This window comes from Urocitellus parryii, chromosome 4 (assembly GCF_045843805.1).
Source record: "Urocitellus parryii isolate mUroPar1 chromosome 4, mUroPar1.hap1, whole genome shotgun sequence".
NCBI lineage: Eukaryota > Metazoa > Chordata > Mammalia > Rodentia > Sciuridae > Urocitellus > Urocitellus parryii.
Window position 1 is genome coordinate 141,225,840 of NC_135534.1, and position 14,247 is coordinate 141,240,086.

At 38.4% G+C, this 14,247-nt stretch overlaps 1 protein-coding gene across 22 annotated transcripts in view; it reads left to right on the plus strand.

Moving 5' to 3' along the window:
- Trpm3 (transient receptor potential cation channel subfamily M member 3) overlaps positions 1-14,247 on the plus strand; it is an 814,506-nt gene that overhangs the window by 610,935 nt on the left and 189,324 nt on the right. The window lies entirely within an intron of this gene.

Genomic DNA, 14,247 nt, shown 5'->3' on the forward strand with positions numbered 1-14,247 from the left:
TTATTGATCGGAATGAACAAAACAGATCCCTATATTGATTTAATTTGCATTAGAATTGCTCCACTCTCAACTCACTGGGAAACTATGTGTTTGAACATGAAGAGTAAACATCAAAAAAATCATAGTGGGGCAATCCGTTATTATAGAGAAATTCCTTTTAAAGAACCACTGTCTACAATTTTCAGAAAACCCATCAATGCCAGGTGAAGATTTCAAAGGTATCTAATACATTCCCCAAAGATTTGCTTAGCTAACACTCGACCACTTGTTTTTACAGAAAACATTCACAACAAGCATGTGGTTATGGAACTTCAGCATACCTAACAGTCACCTGGAGAGCTTTAGAGCATATAGATTCCCCTGATTCCCCTGTATGTCCCGATTCTGATGGACCAGGGGTGGGGTCCGAGAAACTATTTGAAACTAAACCCCAGGCGATTCCAATGAGAGTAGTCCGTGGACCACATTTTCAGAAGTTACATTACAATTTATAAAAAATAGATTTTTTTTTTTTACATTTCTCTGATGTTTTCAAAAATAGCTTCTTCCATTTCTACACCTTAATTGCATTCTCCTCACAAGTCACTGTACTGGTGCCCCAGGCACATTGTACCCTCTGCTGCATTTAGTCTCTGGAACCCAATTGACTTGAAAAGTGTATTTACCATGAATCGCCTCATTTAGTTCTTTACCACAGCTTTGCCTGGTTCCAAACATCTGTCAGACTTGGAAATTCTTCCCTGAAGAGCAAGCTATACCATAAAAACACTCATTTGGACAGGAATGACAGACTTAACTTATTTTTATTTACATGCATTTCTTAAGACCATTTCGTTCACTCTCATTTTTCTAAATTATTTCCTGACTAGTTCAAAATATCCATCCAACCAATTAGAAAGGAAAAAAAATGATAAGAAAAGCCAAAGTATTTCAAAGTGAAATGGTGCTAGTTGATTGTGAACAATGATTCTCTTCGCTGTAGAAGAGGCACAATCACTAGAACCAGCTTTAGAAGTTCAGCCCTGGAACCATCCCACCCCACTTTCCTTTGACTCAACAGTTGTCAGGAACAACCATTAGAGTCCCAACCTCCTATGGGCCTGATTTTTCTATTTAAAGGCTCTGAACTTTTTCTTAATTGAAATCTCAAGTGGAATCAAAACTTACCTGATCACACTGGAGATTTACTCTGTTGAAACCAAGGTTGAAGGCCTAGATCTGTGGCTCTCCTAATCATCCAAATCAGATAGCTTCCTCAAACAAATTGCCCAACAGGAGGCATGAGTTCAGGGAGCTATCATATGTCGTTGTAACTATAGTTAAGAACATGTTATATGCTTGAAAACTGCTAAGAGTATATTTTGATTGTTCTTACCAGAAAAAGTATAGGAATGAATGCATACGTTAATTGGCTTGATGGAGCCATTCTACAATATGTCTATTATCAAATGTTGTATACTACAAATAGATCATTTTGTCATTTAAATATGATTTTTAAAAATAAGAGGAAAGACAACAGCACAAATTGCGGGGCTCCAACCAGACATTTTCTAATTCAATAAATCTGGTTGAGGTCAGATAATCTGCATGTCAAAGGAGTCCCAGAAGAGGATGATACTGTTGGTCCTGGGACTGACTGTACTGCCAGAGCCATTTTCCTAATGCTTCCTGTGGCTGCTTGGCTCCCAGCTCCAAGACAGCACTAATATCCAGGTCAACTCCCCCTGCCTTTGGGTGGACTCAAGACCCTATACATTCTAGGCCCAAGATCTCTCTAAAGTCTTTGAACACTCCACAAGCCTTCCGTTCACCCTGCAACCCAACCTCATGCTCCTCTACACTGCTCTCAAGTACACCCTGCTTTTACAGATCTGTCTTGTCATGAGGTGGACAAATACATTTACTTACCCACTTCATTTCTAGTAAATTTTTCTCTGCAGTTCTACAAAAGCATATCCTCTCCCTCATGAAATGATTTTGGAAAGGTATTAAAATCCACAGGTATGTTTAAAACATATGAGTAAGACTCAAAAAAAAATCCCTATAATTCATCCCTCTCCTCTAGAGGACATGAATTTTGAATCAATGTGGCCGACATTAGACCTGCTGCTTCTAGAAATGTAGTAGATTAACATCACCCCCTGTAGTACCATTAATTACAATGTTTGGGATGTTCTTTATGGAGTTTCCTCTAATTCCCCATGCAAGTCTCAGATGCTGATCATGGACCACGGGATTTATGAAAAGTATATACATAATTGGCCACCTGCTTTCTTCAGCCAGAGAAAGACTAAAAATGCATTAAAGTAGAATTCCAGAGATAACTCAAATCCATATTGCTGTTATTTACAAAAGTCTCCTTTTGGTTTCAAATAAGACCTTTATTATCCCAGTTGCTGTACAGCTATTCCAGAGTCAATACATTATTATTTATTCTGGGGATATTCATAGCAAAGCATATGTCCATCCAGAATGGAAACTCCAAAAGGTTTGGAGTAAACAGCTTTATATATGCTTGAAATCTGATGATTACTATGATTAATATCAAGAATCTGTTTCATAGAATCCATGTTTCATCCTCTTGGAGACTCAAATCTGGAGTTCCTTTGGTCTAGGATATCCTTAGTTTTTGCTGTTTGATAGTGTATTTGAAATTTTATCATCATCTCTGGTGCAGAAATGACAGATAGTGGAAGCTCAACTCTGTTGGTGGTGGCTTCCTGGAATGTGTGGAGGATGATCCTGAGGCCATGGCCCAGCTGACAGGAAAGAGTATTGTGATTAACAAAGCCAACTGCGGCAAAGAAAGGAATGTACAGTCAACATACCACAAATGTCTAACCTTACACTGGAACAAAGCCAAAATCTTAGAGATACCCTCCCTATATGTAAGACTGCCAGGCAATCAAGTAGTTCATTGAATTTTGAAACCAACAGGAAAAATAAGAACCCTAGCTAACTGAAAGATACTCAGAAAAAAAAGGAAAGTTGTTTTTTAAAATCAATATTGTGAAGCACATTAATGTCTAAATTATTTGATATGACACTTTCCACACACACGACATAAACGAGATGAAGGACAAGACACTCTGTACTACAAAATACCGTTTGGCTCTTAAGCAAAGGACAAGTTCATTTCACCAATTGCTTATGGATAATGTATAGGAAATAATTTTTTAAAAAATAACTAGAAATAAATCACACAACATGGAACAAAAAGAGAAAACTGGGGCTGGGTTGTGGTTCAGTGAAAGAGCACTTGCCTCACACATGTGAGGCACTGGGTTCAATCTTCAGCATCACATAAAAACACATAAAAAAAAATTTAAAAAGAGAGAGAAAACTATTTGCCCCAACATCTTAAAGTAGCATATGGGGTTAGAAGAAATAATTTGACAAATTACTATGTGAAAGATAAAGATTTTTCTTTCCCCACACCTGACCCTCTCTCCAACAGCATGCTTAAGGCATTGGAATTAATGTTTTTAAAGCTTCTAGATGCAAGAGCCCTATCTAAACATGTTACCTGTTAATTCTATAAAACAGTTATGATTATTATCCCCATTTTATAAATGAAGAAATTGAGAACAGAAAAGTTCTGTCATTGGCCAATCATTTTGCAGCTAGTGAGTGGCCTGCCCAGGCAAATTGGGGCCGGAACTGTGCTCTCAGCACCTACAGCATATTGCTTCCTGAGAAGATGAGACCAGGAGGTTTATTTTGCTTGCCCTGGAGTTGAGCTATTTCAGACAACAAAGGAGGCTGCGTCCAGCTTCCATCTTCTCCCATATACTAGTTATCGTCTCTGAATAAATCTTGAGCCAATACTCAAAGCCCATCCATTGAAGGAGCACCCATATTTCGCCTGCCTGAGGGTTCCACACAACTCAAGCCAGCTCTGATTCTGTCTTTCATGCAGAGCCCAAAACAATAAATATTTTGACTGTCCCTCTTGCCTGGCTATGGGCAGTATTCCTAATGGGATTTTACTTGGAATGAGCACAGAGGATATGCTCCACTTACCATTTTGGCAGAAAACCTACCTGACTATGTTACAGTCCCTGTGTTCTTTGGCAACATTTCATTTTCTACTCTTGGGCACATTCATAACCAAAAAGCAAAGTAAAGAAGAGAAATTGCATAGACAGAGCCAGCACTCTTCAGGATCTGATACCTAAACATCCAGCTAGACCTAGCCCAGGTGAAGAGTCTGGCAGCCCCGTCAGCCTTAAGAGCATTGCTGTCCAATAGATTCCATCATCATGGAAACTTAGATATCTGTGGCGTCCTCCCAGGCAGGTTCTTTATCTTTCACAAATTACTTTGTGAAAGATAATTGGGGCTAGTGCAACTAAGCAATCAAATTTTAATTCTATTTAATCATAATTAAATTTAAATAGCCACAGATGGCTAGCAACCTCTACATGGGTGGCATAGCTCTTACATTCCACCAAACCAGGAATGCCAGAACATCTAATAGATTGCCAATGTATTTGATATTGCTGCCTTCATATTTTCATTACATTATTTCATCCAACATTACATATTCTGCCACTCATATTTTTAAGCAACTATTACGGTCTAAGATCCAGTATAAGCACTGGCAATAGCACACCAGTAAACAAAAAGACAAAACTTCCTGCCCTTCTGAAGCTTATATTTTAGTGAGGTTATATAGATGATGAATAACCATACTGTATAATATTTTAGAGGTGATATACTATGGAGAAAAGAGTAGAGTAAGGGGAGTCAGTATAAAAGTAGCAGAAAAGCCTTTGGCCTTTGATATTCGCTTGGTCCTAAGTGAAGGGGAGAAGAGGATAGCCAAGTAATAAGGTGAATCCTGTGTATCCAGGGGTTTACAGTCTAGTCGGGATTTGTTTAGGTCAATCTATGTTATTAAATGCCCTGTGCAAATACAGAACCCAAAGTTTTTCCTACAGTAGATACTGAGCACCTCTCCTACCACCCTCCACCCCACCCCATCCAGCATCTACCTCCTGTTTCCTTTGTTATATATAGCTTTGCCTTCTATTTTACCATAGCCATCTCAGGATTTTAGAGTGGGGGAAAAAATCAAAAAGAACAAAGATTAAAAAAAAATCAACAATGATCACTTTGTGTGTAGCAGTAATGAAATTTGCCAAAAAAAAAAAAAACAGATTGTACCATCATTTTTTTTAGTTGTAGTTGGACATAATACCTCCACTTTATCCATTTATTTTTTTATATGGTGCTGAGGATCAAACCCAGCACCTTGCACGTGCTAGACGAGCCACAACCCTAGCCCCAATTGTACCATCATTATATAGACATTCTGCCCTCAACATGTCAGTTTCACTAAGTTCTTTCTAACTAGCTCAAATGACCAGATGAAATCCTCAAACAAAAGCATAGGTGAATAGTTTTTCTAGGCTAGACACTAAAGCAATATCAGAGCTGCTATTTCTTTCACAGGTCTTAGCTGATAGAGCCATTTATATCTGACCATCAGTAAAAAGTTGAGCAAAATAACCCCTAAGCCCATTTAGTTGTTCCATTCAATCTTTTCCATCCGTCTTTCTAACTAGTATTTTCTCAAAAACATCAACATCAGTCAGTTAAGTGTGATTTTAACATGAATCATCACTTATCCTAAGAGTTATTCTTAGGGCTTCTAATTGTTGAACAAAGTATTTATATATCTTTTAATCAACTAAAAGACATCCTAGCCATCTGATATAGTGAGGAAATAATTCTGAGAAAATAGTGGATCCTGGAAATCACATTACTGAGTCTTCTCACACGTGATATGAAACATTCTATCTCAGATACAAAACCATTTGTACCCAAACAAGTCATTAACTATATTAATACACTGAGTTGCACCTGTACATTTACATTTGCATAATCCATTTTCAGAAATTCTTCCCTACTGTCTTGTCCTCTAAGCCCAGCTGACTCTTATCAGCTATAATCTTCAGGCTTCATATTCTTCACCCATAAAATGGTTGCTCTAAAGTTATATTCTTCCTTTACCTTGTAGTTCATATGCCCTGGTAGAATTTTCTGATTAGTGCCTTCACTAAAGAAATACAGACTTCAAGCCAGGCACAGTGGTACATGCCTATAATCCCAGCAGCTCAGGAGGCTGAGGCAGGAGGATCCCCAGTTCAAAGCCAGCCTCAGCAAAGGCAAGGTGCTTAGCAGCTCAGTGAGACCCCCATCTCTAAATAAAATACAAAATAGGATTGGGTATGTGGCTCAGTGGTCAAGCTCCTCCAAGTTCAATCCCTGGTATCAAAAAAAAAAAAAAAAGATATACAGACTTCAGAAATCTCAAATTCTGATTAGCAGGAGCTCAAATTCTGATTAGCAGGAGGAAGTGACAGTTGAGTGAGATGGCATGGAATTTTATAAGGGTAATGACTTCAGGGAATCCTGGCATCACAATTTGTTTCTGCATGACCTTTACAAATATGATCCGACATATCTGGGCTCTCTTCAGAGACATCCTGGCTACATGGCTTTGAATTGGGGTCTTTTCCATCCAGTTCACAGAAATGTTTTATCCAACATTTATAGAAATACTAAAATCTGATTTTTCATAGTGATGGTCCCTTCCAGCTAATTTGCATGCCAGTTACCTTGGTTCAGCTTTGAGTTAGCTAAACATCAATGGGATTCCCTGCTGGTGCAGAAGACTCTACTTAACAAAAAACTACCAGTTTTTCAACATCTATGTGCTAGGACAATGGTGCTTTCTATACAGTATTTTCCCACCTCTACCATCACTAAATATATCAACCTTAAAAGACATGCTGCTTCCATTTAACAGACAAGAAGACAAGATTGAATAATCTGTCTTGGGTCTCTCATTAGTAAATAAAGGAACTGTATTGCAACCAAAGGCACCATATCATAGCAACTTCATTATTCACTCCATCTTCTACAGCAGATCACAAAACCCACCGTGTATATTATGAAATTAGCTGAAAAATATATATCATGCTGTGTTGACTTGTAAGAGAGAACTACTTCCATGTGTCAAAACTGAGATTTGTGTGAGGGAAATCACCTTGATATCACAAAAATCCTTAAGGTCTTCACACAGTTGTTGAGCATTTTTATGAGCAAAAACATTATGGGGGAGATGCAAGTATGTAAGACTAACTGTTCCAGACAAAAACTACAAAGCAGTTCAAAGGGAGAGCTAAAGTAGTATCCAGAAATAAAATCACTCAAAGCCTTTTGAGATGGATGATCAATTTCTAAACTCCCCATGAATTAAAATTTTTAAAAAAATGATAGAGTCAGGTGCAATGGCATACACCTGTAATCCTAGAAGCTCAGGAGGCTGAGACAGGAGGATATCAAGTTCAAAGCCAGCCTCAGCAACTTATGAGGCCCTAAGTAACTAAGCAAGACCCTGTCTCAAAATAAAAAATAAAAAACAGGCCGAGGATGTGACTCAGTGATAGAATGCTCCTGGGTTCAATCCCTGGTACTGGGAAAAAAAAGAGAGAAAGAGACCAACTATATTCTTAGAAATTAATCTGATTAAGAAAAAGGATAAAAGAAAATCAAGTGGTTGGAAGGTAAAACTATGTCACTTCTCCTGTTTTCCCAAAAAGGTTTGAAGTCAGTCCCACCATGAGAACAAAGACAACATGGTCTCCCAACAGAGCAGGCAGCTTTTCATTCAGTCAATTCACAAGCATCCCTCCAGAGCCAACATTGAACCATAAACTCTTCTAGAACTTAAGGTACCAGCAAAACAAGCAATCTCTGCTTTAAGCAGTTCATAACTGGAGGAGACGTGAAATATTTTTCCATACAATGTAATAATTATAGTAGTAGATGTCAAGTGCTTTGAGAACATCATGAAAATGGTAGTCAGAGACTTTTACACAGGATGTAGAGTTTGAACTGAGTTTTAAATGACGAGCTCAGGAGTAAAGAATATTCTAAGCAGTTGACACAGCAAGTTCAAGGGCATAGTGGTATGCAAAAGTCTGGTGGACTTGGGACATTCAGTGTTTAGAACACGTGTGTTCAGCACTGATGGAATGATTCTTCTCTAAAGCAAACATGATTCTATCCTACCCTTTCTAAAAGAGTATTCCATCACTAACAAGATAACAACATCTCAACTTACACATACATACCACAATTAGATGTTGAAGAGAGAATTCACTAAGAGGTTGATGAGGCTGATTACCACTGAAATATGGAGCAGACTGCTACTTCACAATGTCTCATCTGAACAGGAGCATTTAATGGGGTTGTCGTCAACATCATCACATCCATATATCTCTTCTTGACATATTGTGCCTTTTTCCCCCATCAAGAATCCCCTCCTCTTGAATCTGGGCTGCTCTAGAGACTGGCCTGATTAATCAAATGCAAGGAAATGACATTCTGGGACTTCTGAGGCCAAGTCATAAGAAAACTTGAAAGTTATGCCTGTCTTCTTTTAATACTCTCACTGTAAGAAAGACCAATTTCCATGCAAGTTTACCTTACATTCATCAGGGAGAGAGCAATGCATCTCAAGCTATAGCTCTCTCAGCTATTCCAGGCCAGGTGCCAGACTTGGAACCAAGAAAATGACTTGGACATTACAGCCCCAGAAGATGACACATGCAGAATTAAGGCCCCAGTCACACAGGCCCATCTGACCCACAAAGGTTTCTTCAGCCATTCCAGCTGAGGCCCCAGATATCACTGGGCCAAAAGAAAAAGAAAAGGTCATCTGCTCTATGCTCTGTCTGGTCCATAAAATAATAATAAATAAATGCTGTTTCATACCCTTAAGTTTTGAGGTATGTTACCTATTAATAGATTACCAGGATATATGGTATATAACCATGTAGAGCTGAATAGTATTCCCATTAAACCCCTAAAACAGTGCCTGCCACATAATAAGTATTGGTATGGTTTGTTGAATAAATGACAAAGTAAATAAGTGTGTAAATATCTTCATGGGGTGTTTGCAAAACTCCATATAATGAAGCATTCTAAATATAAGTATCTTCATTTCTCAAGTGTAAGAAAGAATTGGTGGTCTCTAAACCCCCTGAAGTAGAACGGTGTCTTGTCCAGCCTAAACCAAAGGTCTTTCCAAGTCTGCAGAGCACTATTAATTTCAGGAGAGAATTCTGCATTGTACACAAAGGGCAGACCACAGATTACCCTACTCAATAGAAAGGAATATATCAGGGACTCTTTCCTAAGAAGCATGATAGCATTTGAAAAAATAGCAAATGTCTATATAGGACTTGTTATGTGCCGGGCACTTTTCTAAGCCTTTTATGAAGATGAATTCATTTAACATTCATAAGTCTATGAGATAAGCACTATTATAATTTCCATCTTACATACATGAAAGAACAAAGTATAAATAATTTGCACAAGGTCACACAGCCAGCTGGTGACAGCCTAAATCCAGAAAGCCTGGCCCTGCTGGTCATGATGCCTCTATTAACAATGCTCTACTGCCTCTCTGGGGAGAATCATGCTGTTACTTTTGGCCCCAGAGCTATGGCATTTAGGAGGAAGTAGCAACTGTCACCCAGGGGATGGGAAGGAGGGGCAGAAGGAGAGTAGGGAAATGCCATTCTCTAGGACCATAGTCAAGACACATAACATTCTGTGTCCTTTCTGTAATTCTTGGTAATTTGCTTTGGCTTCAAACAAATGATAAAATTCCATTTTTCTTGAGAGAATTCGAGATTCTGTGGGAAATGATGCCTTTTAAGTACCAAATTGTGGTATTAACAGCTTTTTATTTATATAAGAAAAATTTTCTCATTTTGTGTCTGAAGAAACTAATAGAATCCATGGGGGTCACAGGAAGGGCTCCTCTCCTCGAAAGCCATTAATTAACTTGAGATTAGCTCTTATAGTCTTGCTGAATTCTAAATGTATTTTCTGATTTTCATATCTACGAACAAAAATCTGATATTACAGACAATTAAATTTATTCTAAGAAAAGTATGTCTATATGTGGGCTGTATTACCAGTGCTTTAATAGAATACTAATTGCAAACTCTGGAGAGTTTTGTTGGTTATCCTGAGCCCTGGATAAATATTGACCTATTTTAAATTACTCTGTGACTCATCTAAAAGGCTCCAGATCACAAGTGCAGCATTTAAATGGAGACACAAATGCCATAGTAAAGACATTTTCTTCACTTAAATGATTATACTTCTTATCACAAAGTACTCTAATTTTAGGTGTACCAAAAATAACATTGGTACATATGGAGTCACAAATTAACAGTTTCCATAAATAAAACCACTTTGTCAAAGAGCCAATCCTAAAAGTGAAGTTTCACATAATACTACAACCATGTTTGGATGTGAAGAAATTTTCAATCACTATTCCAGTGCCATAAAAAGAAATCTAAAATGGGCTTATCTCTAATTTTGCTGCTGATTAAATATCACAGTCAACATTCTTAAATGACTCCAATGTCATACAGAAGAAAAGTTGGAAGAGATAGAAAAACAATCATTTAAAGCAGGCTCTCAGCCACAGTGGTGCACACACACCTGTAATCCCAGAAGATTTAAGAGACTGAGGCAGGGTGGTCACAAGTTCAAGACCAGCCTTGGCAATTTAGCAAGACCCTAGCTCAAAGAAAGAAAAAGACCTGGGGGTATAGCTCAGTGACAAAGTGTTCCTCAGTTTAATCCCCAGCAACACACACATACCTTCCAAAATCCTAAGGAATATGACCACAAAAGAGAGGGTCTATGAGGAAGACAGAATATAAATCTTTGTACCAAGCAGAAAATATCCAACTTAGCAAAGACTTATTAAAAAAAAAAAAGGTGAGAAGCAATCTTCAAACTATCAAATGCTCTTTGCTGTGATCATAGTTTACCAATTTTCCCTTATCTTCCTATACTTGTCTGATCACCTTCAAATGTTCTCTGAATACAATATACGTGTTATACAGAAAGGAAAGCATTTTCCTACAGAAAAATAAGCTTAAATTTCTACCTGCAATGCAGATCGTTAATAAGCTAAGGACACACTGAGAGAATACATAGAATCATGGAGGTAAGATTAAATAGATTCGACTCAACATGGAGATCATCAAGCTCTGAGATGTAACACAAATCATTTAACCTCCTTTAGGGAGGTCTCCTATTCCACCAAGTGGAACTCACACCTTCTTGCCTCACAACATTGTTATGAGCGTTATCTCCCTAGCATTGCACCCTGCAAACCATGACATACTATGGTTTCAGGAAATGTTGTTTGTAATCTTATTCAAAACAAGTTTGTTAAATGTTTGTCAAAGGCATGAGGTGTAATATCTATCATTTCTTTGTTAAGGGGGAAATTTGAAATGTTAGGGAGCTGTTAAAGCAAAATGACACCAAAATGATGTTTTCTTCCTGATGCAATTAGAAGGATGGACAAAGGATTGAACCAGGAATATTGGTTATTTGCCATTTAATGAATACTACATAATGTTTTGGATAGACCAAAACACTTTTGTTCTTTGTCATATCATTTTTGTTCTATCAGCAATAGGTGTTTCCACTTTGGGAAAGACCAGCATACTTCTTGCATTCTGTGGTCCTTGTTGCTAAGTGATGTATCCAAAGATATAATCTCAGTCAGTTGTGAAACTGGGCTCAACAGTGTAAGATTTTTCATGTCTTCAAGCTCTCCTAATCAGTAAAAACCTAAACTAGCTTAACTGCACATAATCCCTCAATTTTTTACAAAGTGGCAGACTGAATGCAAATGACAGGCAGATCTCTCAAACAGTTAATAACCTCGGGGAATTTGAATTTTATTACAGATGGTTAGCAATGGAAAACAAATTTTGAATTGTAATAAAAATTAAAGACCTGCAGATGAATGATCAGACCTATCAAGTGTCTAATCAGGGGAGTCCCTTTTGTCGCTAATCATGTACAACACTTACACACACTTGACACTGCAGAACTCTCTAAACACATTCACTTGGATTTCCTGTAAAGTAGATATATGCCCAGGTATGAGTGCTCTTCAAGAAAATTAATTGGCAACACAAATGTGATTGTGTCACTTTCCTTAAATGCTTCAATGGCTTCTCAATTGCCTTGGGGATAAAACCCTAAAGCTTTAACATGATTTCCCCCTTGATCTTCTCCATGAAATGGGGCTGCTCACCCTCTTTGGAGCCCCATCCTGTTTTTCTAATGTTCTCTCTTTAATCAAATTTTCCTTGCTGTCATAAAAACCTGGGATAATCACCTTATATAAATAAAAGGTAGAAATAAAAGGTTTATTTTGGCTCATGTTCAGAGGTTTCAGTTTGGTGTTTCAGTCAGCTTTTTCACTGCTGTGACTGAAAGACCCGACCTGCATGACTGTAGAAGAGGAAAAGTTCATTCAGGAGCTCACGCTTTGAGAGGTCTCCATCCATAGACAGCAGGCTCCATTCTTCCTGGCTTGGGGTGAGGCAGGATGTTATGGTAGAAGGGTGTCCCAGAGGGAACCAGCTTACAGTGTGATCAGAAGCAGAGAAAGAGAGACTCCACTCTCCAGATACAAAATATATACCCCATAGTCATGCCCCCAATGAACCACTTCTTCTAGTTGCACCCCACCTGTCTCCAGTTACCACCTAGTTAATCCCATTAAGGATTAGTTTGCTGATTGGGTTAAGGTTATAACCCAATCATTTCTCCTCCAAACATTCTTGCATTGTCTCACATGTGAGCTTTTGGGGGACACCTCACATCCAAACCATAACAGTCAGTGACCCATTGACTCCATTATTTGTTCATGTGGCAGCACATTATATGGTGAGAGCGTGAGGCAGGGAAAATTGTTTGGCATTTCAGGATGTTAAAAAAAAAAAAAAAAGAGCAGAAGAGGCCTGAATATCACTTTCAAGAGTACACTCCCAGTGACTCAAAACCTCCAACAGACCCCAGTTCTTGAAGCTTCCACCCTCTCCCAATGGCACCAATATGGAGGCCAAGCCATCACCACATGAGCCTTTGGAGGACATTCAGGATCCAAAGTATGATACTCTCCATACTCCAGTCATACTAACTTCCTTTTATCTTCTCCAAAGAGAGGCCTGTTCATACCACGTTCATCTACTCTTTCGCAGCTGCATCACTTCTAATCCTGTGAATGCTCATCCTTCAAGTCTCAGATGAAATAGCACTTTCTCAGAGAAGTCTTCCTTGAACCCCTCAGATTATCTGTCATAACCTTCTCTACTTCTTGAACACTGAGACTGCAGTTGAATTGCTGGTGAATGTCATTATATTCTACTGGCACATAACTCCCTGAAGTGGGAAGTGTATATATCTTGTCTATCCCTGTGTCTCTGGCATATACTACAGTGTCTGGCACTAAGTAGACATTCGCCATTCATCTGCTAATGAAGAGATACAGTACAGCCAACTAGAATAACCTAGAAAATCTTGAGAGAAGATTTGGTATCATTTTCCCCCCAACACCATCTGGACCATTCTCTTTTTCTAAATATTGATTTGGATCTTTCTGGAGAAGGATGGGCAAAGGGGAAACTCAATCTTCCATCCATTTAAGTGACTTTGAAGGTCCTGGGTATGGTTCCATCCTGGGGGATGCTATCCTTTTCAAAATAAAACCACTGTAATATCCAACCCAGTGGGCTCAGATAAACCCCACACAAGCCAGAGCACAGCAGGGCATTCAAAACACAACATTCTTAAGTATCTTGCTTTCTCTTAAGCAATAAAAATCAGTCTTACTTTCATGTTGAAGGAAATCCCACAACTATCTACTCCAGTAGCTACAGTAGTGAATAGAGGAAGACATGGGATACACTTGGGGCAAAAAGAGGCAGCATGGTAGGATGGCTGGAGCACTGGCCAAAGAGTCAGAAAAGCAGTTCTTGTTCTGAAAACTAGGTTCTGGTTCTGACTCTGCCACTTATTTTGCTGTGTGACCCTAAACATTTGGATCCTACTAGCTAAATGCCCTGGCTTTAGAATTGAACAAATCTATTGTCCGTTGGGGTCTTATCATTTACTATTTTATCTAAGAGTTGCTGATACTTCAATAATATAGGCAATGTGCAGGTTGTAAAATACTGGACAAATTATGGAAAATGTTCCACTGGTCCCTGAGAGAACTTTGATCCTTTTGCTTTTGAACAGTGTCTGTTAATAACAAAATGAGCTTTCATTCCCTGCTATTTGATGGCTCCTTTTCTCATCAAGCTAGTGAGAGAGGAGTTAAAAATTAGTTGTGACTGA